We start from the raw sequence: 16,759 nt of genomic DNA, 5'->3' as shown, positions 1-16,759 counted from the left end.
TCATATCGTTGCGGTGCTTAGGCGAAGCCCTGCGTCGGTAGAACATCATCATAGTCACCACGCCGTCGTGCTGACGGAACTCATCCCCGACACTTTGTTGGATCGGAGTCCGGGGATCGTCATCGAGCTGAACGTGTGTTGAACTCGGAGGTGCCGTATGTTCGGTACTTGGATCGGTCGGATCGTGAAGACGTACGACTATATCAACCGCGTTGTCATAACGCTTCCGCTTACGGTCTACGAGGGTACGTGGACAACACTCTCCCCTCTCGTTGCTATGCATCACCATGATCTTGCGTGTGCATAGGATTTTTTTTGAAATTACTACGTTACCCAACAGTGGCATCCGAGCCAGGTTTTATGCGTAGATGTCATATGCACGAGTAGAACACAAGTGAGTTGTGGGCGATACAAGTCATACTGCTTACCAGCATGTCATACTTTGGTTTAGCGGTATTGTGAGATGAAGCGGCCCGGACCGACATTACGCATACGCTTACACGAGACTGGTTTCACTGTTACGAGCACTCGTGCTTAAAGGTGGCTGGCGGGTGTCTGCCCCTCTCACTTTAGCTGAATCGAGTGTGGCTACGCCCGGTCCTTGCGAAGGTTAAAACAACACTAACTTGACGAACTATCGTTGTGGTTTTGATGCGTAGGTAAGGACGGTTCTTGCTCAGCCCATAGCAGCCACGTAAAATTTGCAACAACAAAGTAGAGGACGTCTAACTTGTTTTTGCAGGGCATGTTGTGATGTGATATGGTCAAGATGTGATGCTATATTTTATTGTATGAGATGATCATGTTTTGTAACTGAAGTTATCGGCAACTGGCAGGAGCCATATGGTTGTCGCTTTATTGTATGAAATGCAAACGCCCTGTAATTGCTTTACTTTATCACTAAGTGGTAGCGATAGTCGTAGAAGCAATAGATGGTGTAACGACAATGATGCTACAATGGAGATCAAGGTGTCGCGCCGGTGACGATGGTGATCACGACGGTGCTTCAGAGATGGAGATCACAAGCACAAGATGATGATGGCCATATCATATCACTTATATTGATTGCATGTGATGTTTATCCTTTATGCATCTTATCTTGCTTTGATTGACGGTAGCATTTTAAGATGATCTCTCACTAAATTATCAAGAAGTGTTCTCCCTGAGTATGCACTGTTGCGAAAGTTCTTCGTGCTGAGACACCACGTGATGATCGGGTGTGATAGGCTCTACGTTCAAATACAACAGGTGCAAAACAGTTGCACACGCGGAATACTCAGGTTAAACTTGACGAGCCTAGCATATAACAGATATGGCCTCGGAACACGAAGACCGAAAGGTCGAGTGTGAATCATATAGTAGATATGATCAACATATTGATGTTCACCGTTGAAACTACTCCATCTCACGTGACTATCAGACATGGTGTAGTTGATATGGATCACGTAATCACTTAGAGGACTAGAGGGATGTCTATCTAAGTGGGAGTTCTTCAGTAATATGATTAATTGAACTTAAATTTATCATGAACTTAGTACCTGATAGTATTTTGCTTGTCTATGTTTGTTTTAGATAGATGGCTCGTGCTGTTGTTCCGTTGAATTTTAATGCGTTCCTTGAGAAAGCAAAGTTGAAAGATGATGGTAGCAATTACACGGACTGGGTCCGTAACCTGAGGATTATCCTCATTGCTGCACAGAAGAATTAGGTCCTGGAAGCACCGCTAGGTGCCAGGCATGCTGCCGATGCAACTGACGACGTTAAGAACGTCTGGCAGAGCAAAGCTGATGACTACTCGATAGTTCAGTGTGCCATGCTTTACGGCTTAGAACCGGGTCTTCAACGACATTTTGAACATCATGGAGCATATGAGATGTTCCAGGAGTTGAAGTTAATATTTCAAGCAAATGCCCGGATTGAGAGATATGAAGTCTCCAATAAGTTCTATAGCTGCAAGATGGAGGAGAATAGTTCTGTCAGTGAACACATACTCAAAATGTCTGGGTATAATAATCACTTGATTCAACTAGGAGTTAATCTTCCTGATGATAGTGTCATTGATAGAATTCTTCAATCACTGCCACCAAGCTACAAGAGCTTCATGATGAACTATAATATGCAAGGGATGGACAAGACTATTCCCGAGCTCTTCGCAATGCTAAAAGCCGCGGAGATAGAAATCAAGAAGGAGCATCAAGTGTTGATGGTCAACAAGACCACCAGTTTCAAGAAAAAGGGCAAAGGGAAGAAGAAGGGGAACTTCAAGAAGAACAACAAACAAGTTGCTGCTCAAGAGAATAAACCCAAGTCTGGTCCTAAGCCTGAGACCGAGTGCTTCTACTGCAAGCAGACTGGACACTGGAAGCGGAACTGCCCCAAGTATTTGGCGGATAAGAAGGATGGCAAAGTGAACAAAGGTATATGTGATATACATGTTATTGATGTGTACCTTACTAATGCTCGCAGTAGTACCTGGGTATTTGATACTGGTTCTGTTGCTAATATTTGCAACTCAAAACAGGGACTACGGATTAAGCGAAGATTGGCTAAGGATGAGGTGACGATGCGCGTGGGAAATGGTTCCAAAGTCGAGGTGATTGCGGTCGGCACACTACCTCTACATCTACCATCGGGATTAGTTTTAGACCTAAATAATTGTTATTTGGTGCCAGCGTTGAGCATGAACATTATATCTGGATCTTGTTTGATGCGAGACAGTTATTCATTTAAGTCAGAGAATAATGGTTGTTCTATTTATATGAGTAATATCTTTTATGGTCATGCACCCTTGAAGAGTGGTCTATTTTTATTGAATCTCGATAGTAGTGATACACATATTCATAGTGTTGAAGCCAAAAGATGCAGAGTTGATAATGATAGTGCAACTTATTTGTGGCACTACCGTTTAGGTCATATCGGTATAAAACGCATGAAGAAACTCCATACTGATGGACTTTTGGAATCACTTGATTATGAATCACTTGGTACTTGCGAACCGTGCCTCATGGGCAAGATGACAAAAACGCCATTCTCCGGAACTATGGAGCGAGCAACTGATTTGTTGGAAATCATACATACTGATGTTTGTGGTCCAATGAATGTTGAGTCTCGCGGCGGGTATCGTTATTTTCTCACCTTCACAGATGATTTAAGCAAATATGGGTATATCTACTTAATGAAACACAAGTCTGAAACATTTGAAAAGTTCAAAGAATTTCAGAGTGAAGTGGAAAATCATTGTAACAAGAAAATAAAATTTCTACGATCTGATCGTGGAGGAGAATATTTGAGTTACGAGTTTGGTTTACATTTGAAACAATGCGGAATAGTTTCGCAACTCACGCCACCTGGAACACCACAACGAAATGGTGTGTCCGAATGTCGTAATCGTACTTTACTTGATATGGTGCGATCTATGATGTCTCTTACTGATTTGCCGCTATCATTTTGGGGATATGCTTTAGAGACGGCCGCATTCACGTTAAATAGGGCACCATCAAAATCCGTTGAGACGACACCTCATGAACTGTGGTTTGGCAAGAAACCAAAGTTGTCATTTCTTAAAGTTTGGGGCCGTGATGCTTATGTGAAGAAACTTCAACCAGATAAGCTCGAACCCAAATCGGAGAAATGTGTCTTCATAGGATACCCAAAAGAGACTATTGGGTACACCTTCTATCACAGATCTGAGGGCAATATTTTCGTTGCTAAATTCGGATCCTTTCTAGACAAGGAGTTTCTCTCGAAAGAAGTGAGTGGGAGGAAAGTAGAACTTGATGAGGTAACTGTACCTGCTCCCTTATTGGAATGTAGTTCATCATAAGAACCGGTTCCTGTGACAACTACACCAATTAGTGAGGAAACTAATGATATTGATCATGAAACTTCGGATCAAGTTACTATTGAACCTCGTAGGTCTACCAGAGTAAGATCCACACCAGAGTGGTACGGTATCCTATTCTGGAGGTCATGTTACTTGACCATGACGAACCTATGAACTATGAGGAAGCGATGATGAGCCCAGATTCCGCAAAATGGCTAGAGGCCATGAAATCTGATATGGGATCCATGTATGAGAACAAAGTATGGACTTTGGTTGACTTGCCCGATGATCGGCAAGCCATTGAGAATAAATGGATCTTTAAGAAGAAGACTGACGCTGATGGTAATGTAACTGTCTATAAAGCTCGACTTGTTGCGAAAGGTTTTCGACAAGTTCAAGGGGTTGACTACGATGAGACTTTCTCACCCGTAGCGATGCTTAAGTCTGTCCGAATCATGTTAGCAATTGCTGCATTTTATGATTATGAAATTTGGCAAATGGACGTCAAAACTGCATTCTTGAATAGATTTCTGGAAGAGTTGTATATGATGCAACCAGAAGGTTTTGTTGATCCAAAAGGTGCTAAAAAAGTGTGCAAGCTCCAGCGATCCATTTATGGACTGGTGCAAGCATCTCGGAGTTGGAATAAACGCTTTGATAGTGTGATCAAAGCATATGGTTTTATACAGACTTTTGGAGAAGCCTGTATGTACAAGAAAGTGAGTGGGAGCTCTGTAGCATTTCTTATATTATATGTAGATGGCATATTATTAATTGGAAATGATACAGAATTTCTGGATAGCATAAAGGGATACTTGAATAAAAGTTTTTCTATGAAAGACCTCGGTGAAGCTGCTTACATATTGGGCATCAAGATTTATAGAGATAGATCAAGACACTTAATAGGACTTTCACAAAGCACATACCTTGATAAAGTTTTGAAAAAGTTCAAAATGGATCAGGAAAAGAAAGGGTTCTTGCCCATACTACAAGGTGTGAAGTTGAGTCAGACTTAATGCCCGACCACAACAGAAGATAGAGAGAAAATGAAAGATGTTCCCTATGCTTCAGCCATAGGATCTATCATGTATGCAATGCTGTGTACCAGACCTGACATGTGCTTAGCAATAAGCTTGGCAGGAAGGTACCAAAGTAATCTAGGAGTGGATCACTGGACAACGGTCAAGAACATCCTGAAATACCTGAAAAGGACTAAGGATATGTTTCTCGTATATGGAGGTGACAAAGAGCTAGTCATAAATGGTTACGTCGATGCAAGCTTTGACACTGATCCGGACGATTCTAAATCGCAAATCGGATACGTGTTTTTATTAAACGGTGGAGCTGTAAGTTGGTGCAGTTCTAAACAAAGCGTCGTGGCTGGATCTACATGTGAAGCGGAGTACATAGCTGCTTCGGAAGCAGCAAATGAAGGAGTCTGGATGAAGGAGTTCATTTCCGAGGGTGTCATACCTAGTGCATTGGGACCAATGAAGATCTTCTGTGACAATACTGGTGCAATTACCTTAGCAAGGGAATCCAGATTTCACAAGAGGACCAAGCACATCAAGAGACGCTTCAATTCCATCCGGGACCAAGTCCAGGTGGGAGACATAGAGATTTGCAAGATACATACGGATCTGAATGTTGCAGACCCATTGACTAAGCCTTTTCCACGAGCAAAACATGATCAACACCAAGACTCCATGGGTGTTAGAATCATTACTGTGTAATCTAGATTATTGACTCTAGTGCAAGTGGGAGACTGAAGGAAATATGCCCTAGAGGTAGTAATAAAGTTATTATTTATTTCCTCATATCATGATAAATGTTTATTATTCATGCTAGAATTGTATTAACCGAAAACATAATACATGTGTGAATACATAGACCAACATAACGTCACTAGTATGCCTCTACTTGACTAGCTCGTTAATCAAAGATGGTTATGTTTCCTAACCATAGACATGTGTTGTCATTTGATTAATGAGATCACATCAGTAGGAGAATGATGTGATTGACATGACCCATTCCATTAGCCTAGCACTTGATCGTTTAGTATGTTGCTATTGCTTTCTTCATGACTTATACATGTTCCTGTAACTATGAGATTATGCAACTCCCGTTTATCGGAGGAACACTTTGTGTGCTACCAAACGTCACAACGTAACTGGGTGATTATGAAGGAGCTCTACAAGTGTCTCCAAAGGTACATGTTGGGTTGGCGTATTTCGAGATTAGGTTTTGTCACTCCGATTGTCGGAGAGGTATCTCTGGGCCCTCTTGGTAATGCACATCACTATAAGCCTTGCAAGCAATGTAGCTAATGAGTTAGTTACGGAATGATGCATTATGCAACGAGTAAAGAGACTTGCCGGTAATGAGATTGAACTAGGTATTGGATACCGACGATCGAATCTCGGGCAAGTAACATACCGATGACAAAGGGAACAACGTATGTTGTTATGCGGTTTGACCGATAAAGATCTTCGTAGAATATGTAGGAGCCAATATGAGCATCCAGGTTCCGCTATTGGTTATTGACAGAGAATAGTTCTAGGTCATGTCTACATTGTTCTCGAACCCGTAGGGTCCACACGCTTAACGTTACGATGACAGTTTTATTATGAGTTTATAAATTTTGATGTAACGAAGATTGTTCGGAGTCCCAGATGTGATCACGGACATGACGAGGAGTCTCAAAATGGCCGAGACATAAAGATTGATATATTGGAAGCCTATATTTGGATATCGGAATGGTTCCGGGTGGAATCGGGATTTTACCGGAGCACCGGGGGGTTACCGGAACCCTCGCGGGGGTTATTGGGCCTTCATGGTCCCTAAGGGAGAAGAGGAGAGGAGGCAAGAGGTGGGCTGCGCCCCCTCTCCTCCCTAGTCCAAATAGGACAAGGAGAGGGGGGCGGTGCCCCCCCTTTCCTTCCCCTCTTCCTCCTCCTTCCCCCTTCTCCTTCTCCAACTAGGAAAGAAGGGAGTCCTACTCCCGGTGGGAGTAGGACTCCCCCTTGGCGCGCCCTCCTTGGCCGGCCGCCCCCTCCCCCTTGGCTCCTTTATATACGGGGGCAGGGGGGCACCCTAGGACACACAAGTTGATCTTCGTGATTGTTCCTTAGCCGTGTGCGGTGCCCCCTCCACTATATTCCACCTCGGTCATATCGTTGCGGTGGTTAGGCAAAGCCCTGCGTCAATAGAACATCATCATCGTCACCACGCTGTCGTGCTGACAGAACTCATCCCCGACACTTTGCTGGATCGGAGTCCGGGGATCGTCATCGAAATGAACGTGTGCTGAACTCGGAGGTGCCGTACGTTCGGTACTTGGATCGGTCGGATCGTGAAGACGTATGACTACATCAACCGCGTTGTCATAACGCTTCCGCTTATGGTCTACGAGGGTTCGTGGACAACACTCTCCCCTCTCGTTGCTATGCATCACCATGATCTTGCGTCCGCGTAGGAATTTTTTTGGAATTACTACGTTACCCAACAATGTGTTGACGGATGGATACAGCTGGATGTAGGGATTGTTAGTTTGGGTGAGATATATTGCTTCCCCTGTATCCCCAACACCAGATTGCATAACCAAAAAGTTTCGGGAGTTTATAGGTGGGAATTCAAGTAGCTCCTAGAATATCTTTCCGACAGATGCAGGATATGGGATTGGGTAAATCTCTATCATATGTATTTGTTCTGGCTTATTCTACAAGCCAAATCCTTTGTTTTGTTTTATTTGTGGTATTCGAGTTGCTTCAAAGTCAAGTGTTGATTTGATACCTTTCCTAAACGGTATTCTCATATTGCTATGTGAATAATAATCCTTCTTGATCATCGAGGTTGTCATGTTAATTCTTCTCCAACCGGCGTGCTTCTTTTCAAGTGGATCCGATCATTTCAACATTCGCAAGATCAATTCTAAGTTTTCTCAACGGTATCCGTTTCATCCGTCCCCAAGTTGCCTATGTTTTCCTCTCCTCCCACCCTTTTTCTTCAAGGACTCAGATTTCTTAATCAAGTATCCTTTTCTTTGTGGGAAGTCTCTTCATTCTTTTCTGTCAAGGTTCTTATCCGGTGATTCTCAAGAAGATGCCCAGGAAGCTTCAAGTTTATCATTCTTTGCTCTCTTTTCTTCTCCGGTGGATTCAATTCAAGCTTTGTCGATCATATCCTTTCCTCGTTTAAAATGTTTTCTCATGCCGGTGCACCTCTTAATCATCCACCTCCTGCTATTCATGGTTATCTGGAGTGCTGAAGATATCCCAGAAGATTCAAGTTTCTATTCGTAATCCTTTCAAGCTATTTCAAGCCATTTAATTCAACCGGTGCAATCTCTCTTTTCAAGCAATCTTTTCAACAGTGTTTCTTTGGAGTGGGCCCTAACCCACAGGTCTTTTCCCAAGATCTTACCTAGCCCTTCTAATTTTCTCGGAGCTATTCCCAAATTCTTTTCGAAGTTTGACGTAAGAATGAATTTCATCAGTCAGATGCCTTTCCAAGATCGATTTCAAATCATTTTCATTGTTGCCTCAACCTCTTCGCTTCTCATTCTCCCGGAGTATCTCAACAATTCATGGTGGTGGTTCTCATCATCATTCTCAACATTTGAAGACCGAAGAAGGATTTCTCTTAAACCTTGCTCCATTCTTTTCAAGATGCATAGTTCAAGCTTGATGCCATCCTCTCATAATTGTTTTTGATTGTAAGAATTCTTTTCACCATCCGGAGCATTTCATGAGTTGTTTCCATTTCTTTCCTCCGAAGGCCATCATGTCATAATTCTTCATTCTCAGCATGTAGCTATCTTTCTCCAAATCTTACCGGTGAATCGTTTAAATATCCTCTAATCAGTTCGTGATCTCTTTGTTCTCATGTATCTAAATCCCCTCAAGTATCTTCATTCGTTTTCCAATTCTTCCCGGTGAATTCTGCCTTTGCTACATTCATTTTCAATTCTTACGGTGGTTCGTTTAAGATTTCTCTTCCTTCATTATCATATCAATTCATTTGTTCTTTCAATCCTACCGGTGATTCATGAAGACCTTCTCAAGTTTGCGATATGTCACTTCTCAATCGCTTTTCAAGAAGAATAAGTAGTATGAAAAATCCGTTGCTTGTCATCAATTAAATTTTATGAAGGATAAGCATACAATAAATCTTATTCTTATTTCCTCGAGGTGACTCAATTCTTTTTACGGAGATTATTCATGATGAATAAATTCTTGATTACAAGTGATTCATCTTTCTTTCCAGAGTTGGTCATCATATCACATTCTCGGTTCGAGATGCTTCATCTTTTCTTTTCTGGAGTTCCAAGTTTTCCGCATTATCGACGCGAAGCTCCATCTAAATCATTGCAAGGCTTCACCTTGTGTTTTCAACTTCTCCTTCTTTTATCATCCTTTTATTACCGGAGTTCTTCATTGAGGCTCTACATGGTGGTTCATCAAGGATTCTCTTCAATCTTCAATTGTTCTTCAAGGTTTCTCTCGAAGTATGACCCGCCAAGCTATACTCTAAACTAAACATGGTGGGGAGTTCAAGCATTCTTCATCTTGCATCCAAAGTGCAATTCTTCCTACCTTATCTTTTGAGGCGGTGTTATGCCATTCTTGATAATTTTCCTTCGTGTTTCATGATTCACAAGTTTTCAAGACTGACATATTTAAATCCATCATTTTCTGTTCGTTCAAGAGATCTTTTCAACCAATCAATCTTTTGTTGGAGTTATATTGGGTTATATTTCACCTAAAGCCTTCCCTAAGGAATGTTGCTATTTGTGGTGATTACGCATGACCCAAGCTTGCTGTTTATCCTCTTGGTGGAAGAAGTTTTCATCTCTTTGTTGATCTCAAGCAAGCAATTGTTTTCGTTAGTGGCAGATTTTCACCTCAAGTTTTGAGATTTTTCCATAAACCCACGAGGATCATATCCTTTCATATTGATCTTCCAACAACTCTGTTATAACCTTCTTGAAGGGTGCTTTCCAAGCTCATTTGTGGCTGAAGTTGTCATTTCCTTCTCCATTCTCTTATTCCAACGATCTAACTTCTATTCTTTCGTTACAGAGGCATTGTGATGCTGTGCTCTTCACCCATCACCTCGTTTTGTGAGGATCGTGTTCTTTTCTTGCTTATCCATTTAACTGGAGTGTTGTATCATCTCTTCAATATCTTTTCATCTCATCAAGTTTTCTTCTCTTTTCTACCGGAGTGCTGTCCAAATTCTGCCATTCTTGTTCCTTGGATATCTCATTATACTGATGTGGTCATATTCTTTTCGTTCGTGAAGCTCTTATTTCCATGTCTTTCAACCTTCAAGTTCTCGTAATACTCCTTGTTCCTCTTTTCTACCTGATTGTTTGCAATCTCGTTCATCTCTGTTGTACTCTTTCTTTTAAATTGCTCAACCTCTCAAGGTTCGTGGTTTCACTTGTTCGTCAAAGAAGCAACTTAGTTTTACCTCTTCTCTTCCTCTTTCGTTTCTCTCCGGTGCCATCCTAGATCTCGGGACGAGATCCTCTCGTAGTGGTGGAGTGTTGTAACGCCCCGGATACAACTTTCCATATTCGTAACTCCAACTCTTGCCTTTTCCAGAGATGCGATATGATAATTCCTTCGTGGTCGGGTTTTTGTTTTTTTTTATTTTTTTTGTTCATGTCATGCATTTCATCTCATGGCATCATATGCACTGCATCCACATGTTTTCATAAAGCTTGCCTCCGTTCGTAGTTGCCGCGTCCCCCCTTGTCTCCGTTGTCCGTTCTGAGACCAACCGGGTTTTTCGAGTCCCTCTTGTCTGGCCGCTTAATCTCTTTGCTCAATGCTCGAACCCCTCGCTTGCTCGCCCGAAACTTCCCCGAACCCGAACCGCACGGTCATGACCGATGGGTCCGGATCATCACCAAACATCTCTAAATCATCATCGGTTTCTCTTTCGGACTCCCTAGCTATTTTATTTGTGACCATCCGATTACGATCGGAGGGACCTAACCGTCCTAAACTGTTTTCATCTGTTATAAATATAAGGACCAACCCTAGATACTAGGGGTCTTGTCCCATCGATCCCACCGCGCCGCCACTCCACCTGGTTTCCTCGGGATCCCTCTCGGACCAACCAACTGCTCCTCCTCGATCCAGATGCCAGCAGCCCCCCTCGATCCACTCCACGCCGACCCTCATCGCCGTGCTCCCGTGCTTCCCGAGCGCCTCCTACTCCCTGTTCGATCCCCAGCCACCTTGACCGCGCCTGAGTCCAGCAGCTCCACCACCAAGCCGCTCCCTCGCCTGCGCCCCGATCCCCTGCACCACCTCGCCGGAGCTCCTCTCCAGCATGCCGCCCGCAAGCAGCAGTAGCAACCAGGCCGAACCCGCGACCTCTTCTCCTCCTGTTTTCCCCTCTATCTCTCTCTCACAGTGGCCCCCTCTCTCTCCTTCACAGGAACAATAGAAGCACCCCCGCGCCATGGGCTCGCTGAGCTCTGACCGCGCCAAGCTGCCGTCTCCTACCTTGCCGTCCCGTCCCCGCGACGCCGTCCAGGACCCAGCCGGCCTCCCCTGCTCCTGCTGCGCGAGGAGGACGACGCATCCAGCGAGCGCCCGCTCGCCCCAGCCACGTTGACCGCCTGCCTCGGAACTGCTTCCAGCCGCGCCATCGCCCGTTCGGTCCTCATCTCCTTCGAACCCCGCGGCGAGCTCCTCAAGTCCTGCGCCGCCCGCCAACTCCAGTCTCCGGCCAGATCTGTTGAGCCCCGGCCATCTTCGTCGTTTCCCGCTCCTCCGGCTACCTCCGTCCGTTTCCACGTCCCCGGCGCCGTCTGCAGCTGCGCCAAGTCGCCGTCGTGGCTCTGCTTCCTGTCGAGCAGAGGAGCCCGCTCGCCCGCGTTAACTGCGGCCACTCCACGCGCGGGCCACGATCCTCCCGCGCCCCGGCTCCCATCTCCACCAATCTGGGCTTGGCCCATGGTGAGAAATTCCCCAGCCTCTCTCCTGTACTATCAGGCCAGCCAGTTTCAGCCCGTTGTGTGTTTTTTTCCTGTCCAGCGATTTTAGTATTTATTCCAGAGTCTGCAGTTTTTCAGAAAAATCCTCAATATTCATGCATTTAATAACTCATGAACCGTGCATCGGATTAAAATGATTCAAACATGTAAAATGCTTAGAATTTTGTCTAGTTTCATAATATGACATTTTCATCCATGTTTAAAATGTTTAAAATGTTGTTTGTTTAAATTTGCTCAAATGCCATGCTAAAATGCTTTATTTCATAACTAATTAACCGTAGCTCCAATTGTAATAAACTTTACATGTAAATGGGGTGAACAAATGCATAGATTAACATGGTGCACTTTATTTTCCTATTTAACAACAATAAAATATGTTTTAGGGCAGAACAGTACCAAATTCGAAATATGCATATGGGGATTTTCCGGAATTGTTGTTTGTTGTTCCGGCCTCATTTAAATTTGCCTAGATATGTAGCTTAATTATGCTTCAACTCCTGCCATGTTTAACAACATTTAATATTGTTTGGTAGCTTAAACGAGATTAAACTAAATATGTCAATGTGGTGTTTTGTCAATATGCAACTCGTTGCATATTGAGCTCCACTTAACTTGTAGTATTGTTTGTTGCACTTTGCCATGCCATGCCTCATTAAACCGGACATGCATCATACTTGGTTGAGCATCATTCCATGTCTATGTGTTGTGTGTTTACCTTGTTGTTTGCTTCTTTCCGGTTGTGCTTCTTCTCGTTAGCTCCTGTTTCGTTGCGATCATGAGGATTCGTTCGTCTACGCTTGGTTCATCGTTGTGGTTTCATCTTCTTCATGGACTCGTTCTTCTTCCTAGCAGGATTTCAGGCAAGATGACCGTCACCCTGGATCTCATTACTATCATTGCTATGCTAGTTGCTTCGTTCTATCGCTATGCCGTGCTACCTATCTTTTGCTCTTCAAGCCTCCCAAATTGCCATGTCAGCCTCTAACCTTTTCATCCTTCCTAGCAAACCATTGCTTGGCTATGTTACCGCTTTGCTCAGCCCCTCTTATAGCGTTGCTAGCTGCAGGTGAAGTTGAAGATTGCTCCATGATAGACAGGATTATGTTGGGATATCACAATATCTCTTATTTAATTAATGCATCTATATACTTGGTAAAGGGTGGAAGGCTCGGCCTTATGCCTGGTGTCTTGTTCCACTCTTGCCACCCTAGTTTCCGTCATACCGGTGTTATGTTCCCGGATTTTGCGTTCCTTACGTGGTTGGGTGATTTATGGGACCCCCTCGACAGTTCGCTTTGAATAAAACTCCTCCAGCAAGGCCCAACCTTGGTTTTACCATTTGCCTCACCTAGCCCTTTTTCCCTTGGGTTTCTGGAGCCTGAGGGTCATCTTTATTTACCCCCCCCCCCGGGCCAGTGCTCGTCGTGAGTGTTGGTCCAACCTATCAGCCGCCGGTGGCCACCAGGGGCAACTCTAGGATGGCCTACCGGAAGTTTGGACAATCCGGTGTGCCCTGAGAACGAGATATGTGCAGCTCCTATCAGATTTTGTCGGCACATTCGGGCGGCTTTACTGGTCTTGTTTTACCATTGTCGAAATGTCTTGTAAACCGGGATTCCGAGACTGATCGGGTCTTCCTGGAGAAGGTATATCCTTCGTTGATCGCGAGAGCTTATCATGGGATAAGTTTGGACACCCCTGCAGGGTATAAACTTTCAAAAGCCGTGGCCGTGGTTATGTGGCAGATGGGAATTTCTTAATGTCCGGTTGTAGATAACTTGACACCAGATCCGAATTAAAACGCATCAACCGCGTGTGTAGCCGTGATGGTCTCTTTTCGGTGGAGTCCGGGAAGTGAACACAGTTTTGGGTTATGTTTGACGTAAGTAGGAGTTCAGGATCACCTCTTGATCATTGCTAGCTTCATGACCGTTCTGTTGCTTCTCTTCTCGCTCTTATTTGCGTATGTTAGCCACCATATCATGCTTAGTCGCTGCTGCAATCTCACCACTTTACCCCTTCCTTACCCATTAAGCTTTGCTAGTCTTGATACCCATGGTAATGGGATTGCTGAGTCCTCGTGGCTCACAGATTACTACAACAACAGTTGCAGATGCAGGTTATGCGATGATCATGACGCAAGAGTGATGCTTGCTTGTTTTGGAGTTCTTCTGCTTCTTCTTCGATCAGGGGATAGGTTCTAGGTCGGCAGCCTGGGCTAGCAGGATGGATGGCGTTTGAGTTTCTGTTTGTGTTTCATCCGTAGTCGGATGGTGCCCTTATGTAAGATGATGTTGTATTCGTGTGGCATTGTATGCCTTTTTTATGTATCCCCATCTATTATGTAATGTTGATGTAATGATATCCACCTTGCAAAAGTGTTTCAATATGCGGGTCTATCCTTGGTGGGACCTTCGAGTTCCTCTTGGATAGGGTCGCATATTGGGCGTGACACATCCTCTCAAGCTCGTGTTCTATTCCTCCATGTTTCAGCTGGAGTGCTGCCTAAATCCTTTCAGTCTTATTCGTTTCTTATCTCGTTCTAACCGGAGTGGTTTCATAGTCTATCTGATTCTGCGAGCTTTCGATTCTCGTCATTTAACTCTTCTTATCGAGTGCTCTCGATTCTTTGCTTCTTCTCTTGAGTTCTTGTTTCACGTTATCCCTTTTCCCTTCCGTCTCGGTCCTAAGATCTCGGGATAAGATCTCTTGTTAGTGGAGGAGTGTTGTAATGCCCCGGATTTGATTCGCCAGGTGTCAACCAGTTATTCACCGTTGTTGCCATGTCATTTGCTTGTGTGTTGCATTTTTCCATGTCATCATGTGCATCTCATTTTGCATACGTATTCGTCTCATGCATCCGAGCATTTTCCCCGTTGTCCGTTTTGCAATCCGGCACTCCTATGTCCTCCGGCGTCCCCCTTTTGTCTCTTGTTGTGAGCTGGTGTTAAACATTCTTCGAATGGTCAGTGATTTGCCAAGCGGCCTTGGTACACCACCGGTAGACCGCCTGTCAAGTTTCGTGCCATTTGGAGTCCGTTTGATACTCCAACGGTTAACCGGGGAACCGTAAAGCCCTCTTTATGTTGCAGCCCAACACCCCTTCATAACATCCCAATAACCCATCCAAACCCCATCCATGCTCTTGGTCTCTCGATCACGATCGCGTGGCCGAAAACCGCTCCTCATTTGGAGTCTCCTAGATCCCTCTACCTATAGAAACACCCCCTCCCCCGAATTTCCGGATCAATTTCACCCCTAACCCTAGCTCCACCCTCCTCTTCGCCGCCGGACACGCCCGTCCCGTGCCAGACATGTCCAGCGCCGTTGCCCCGTCCAATCCCACCGCGCCACCTGTCCTCCGCCGCCGTCCCCGCGCCGCCGGCCAGCGGAGCCCATCCGGGGCCCGCGCGGGCCCAGATCTCGCCGCCGCCTGGCCCGTCCCCATCGCCGGCTAGCCCGCGAGGCCCGAGACGCCCTGACCTCGCCCCGGAGCTCCCCGCCGGAGCCTCCCGTGCCCTACCGCCTCTTCCCGCCAGCGACCCCGCCTCCCGGCGCGCCTCACCGCCCGCGCCGGCCTGGGCCGCCGCCGCCTCGCGACCCCGTCATCGGACCTCATCCCCGCCGCCAGCGCCTCCCGCTCGCGCCTGGGTGCCCCGCGCCGCCGGAGCCCATCGGGCTCGCCGGAGCACGCCGGTGCTGCCCCGCCGCTTCACTCCAGCGCCGCCGCCCCACGCCTCACCACCGCGTCCCCACGCGCTCTCGTGCTTCCTCTCCTCCGCCCCCGGCCAGATCCGGCCGCGGGAGGTCCGGCTCCGCCTCCCCGGCGTCTTCCCTGTCTTCTCCGGCATCTACTCCGGCGAACCCCGGCGAACCTCGAAATCCATGCAAATCTGAGGTTGACCCCGTTTTCCTCCAAGTCCCCGAATTATTTCATCTCATGTGTGTTATTTGACCTGTCATATCTCGTTGCATACTGCTCTGTTTCGTGCGCATGATATATCGAAATGTTCATCATGAGATGCTCTTCATTTCATTCCATTGTGCCATGCTTGTTTGAGTTCATCTTGTTTCCCTAATCATCGTTGCAAGAGTGCATGTTGATGTTAACCTGCTAAAACTGTTATAACTTGCTGTTTTGTTTTTTTCATTGCATTTTGTGTGTGCATCCTATGAGCTTGATGTCTACATGAGTTTTGAGCAACATCATGCCATCTTTACAGTGCTACAATCCATGTATTTTGGTGAGTCTTGTAGTGAGTCCATCGAGCTCGTGAAGTAGGGTACTTGCTGTTACTGTTTTGCTAGTCTGATTCTGTTATATTATGATGCTATGTACACCTGCTACTACAGGTCATTCTTTGCACAATCTGGAGATGTTCACTAAGGATGTTTTGTTATACATGTCATGATCTATCCATTCATGCCCATGGTTGCATATATAGCCTGCTGTAACATGTTGTTATCTTGCTCCAAACTTGCTAAATAATGTTGCTGTCAGCCTGTTAACATTAAGTTCAGTTTTGCCATGTGTTTTGCTAGTGATCCATGCACCCTATGAACTTGTTCTTTCCATTCTTAGCTTCTCAAACATGTATTATTACTGTTTGTCACCTTGTAATGCCATGTAATGCCCTGTGGTGAGTGGTACAAGCTCGACAACATGTCTACTTTATTGTTGTTCCTGCCATGTCTGAATCTGTCATATCATTTGCCATGTTTGCATGGATGCTACCATATTTTCTGTTCATCTTTGGAATTAGTTCAGTAAGGGAGTTTTGTTCTTTGTCTTTAGTACTAGCATGCCATTCCTTTGTTTGTAATGGTAAGTTCTGTAGAATGTTGTTTGGTAGCTCTAAAGATTGCAACCTGATGTTATTTCTGCCAAGTCTGAAACTGTTATAATTTGCAATCTTGCGATG

This window comes from Triticum aestivum, chromosome 1B (genome assembly GCF_018294505.1).
Source record: "Triticum aestivum cultivar Chinese Spring chromosome 1B, IWGSC CS RefSeq v2.1, whole genome shotgun sequence".
Classification (NCBI taxonomy): domain Eukaryota; kingdom Viridiplantae; phylum Streptophyta; class Magnoliopsida; order Poales; family Poaceae; genus Triticum; species Triticum aestivum.
This window is presented reverse-complemented; position numbering follows the sequence as displayed.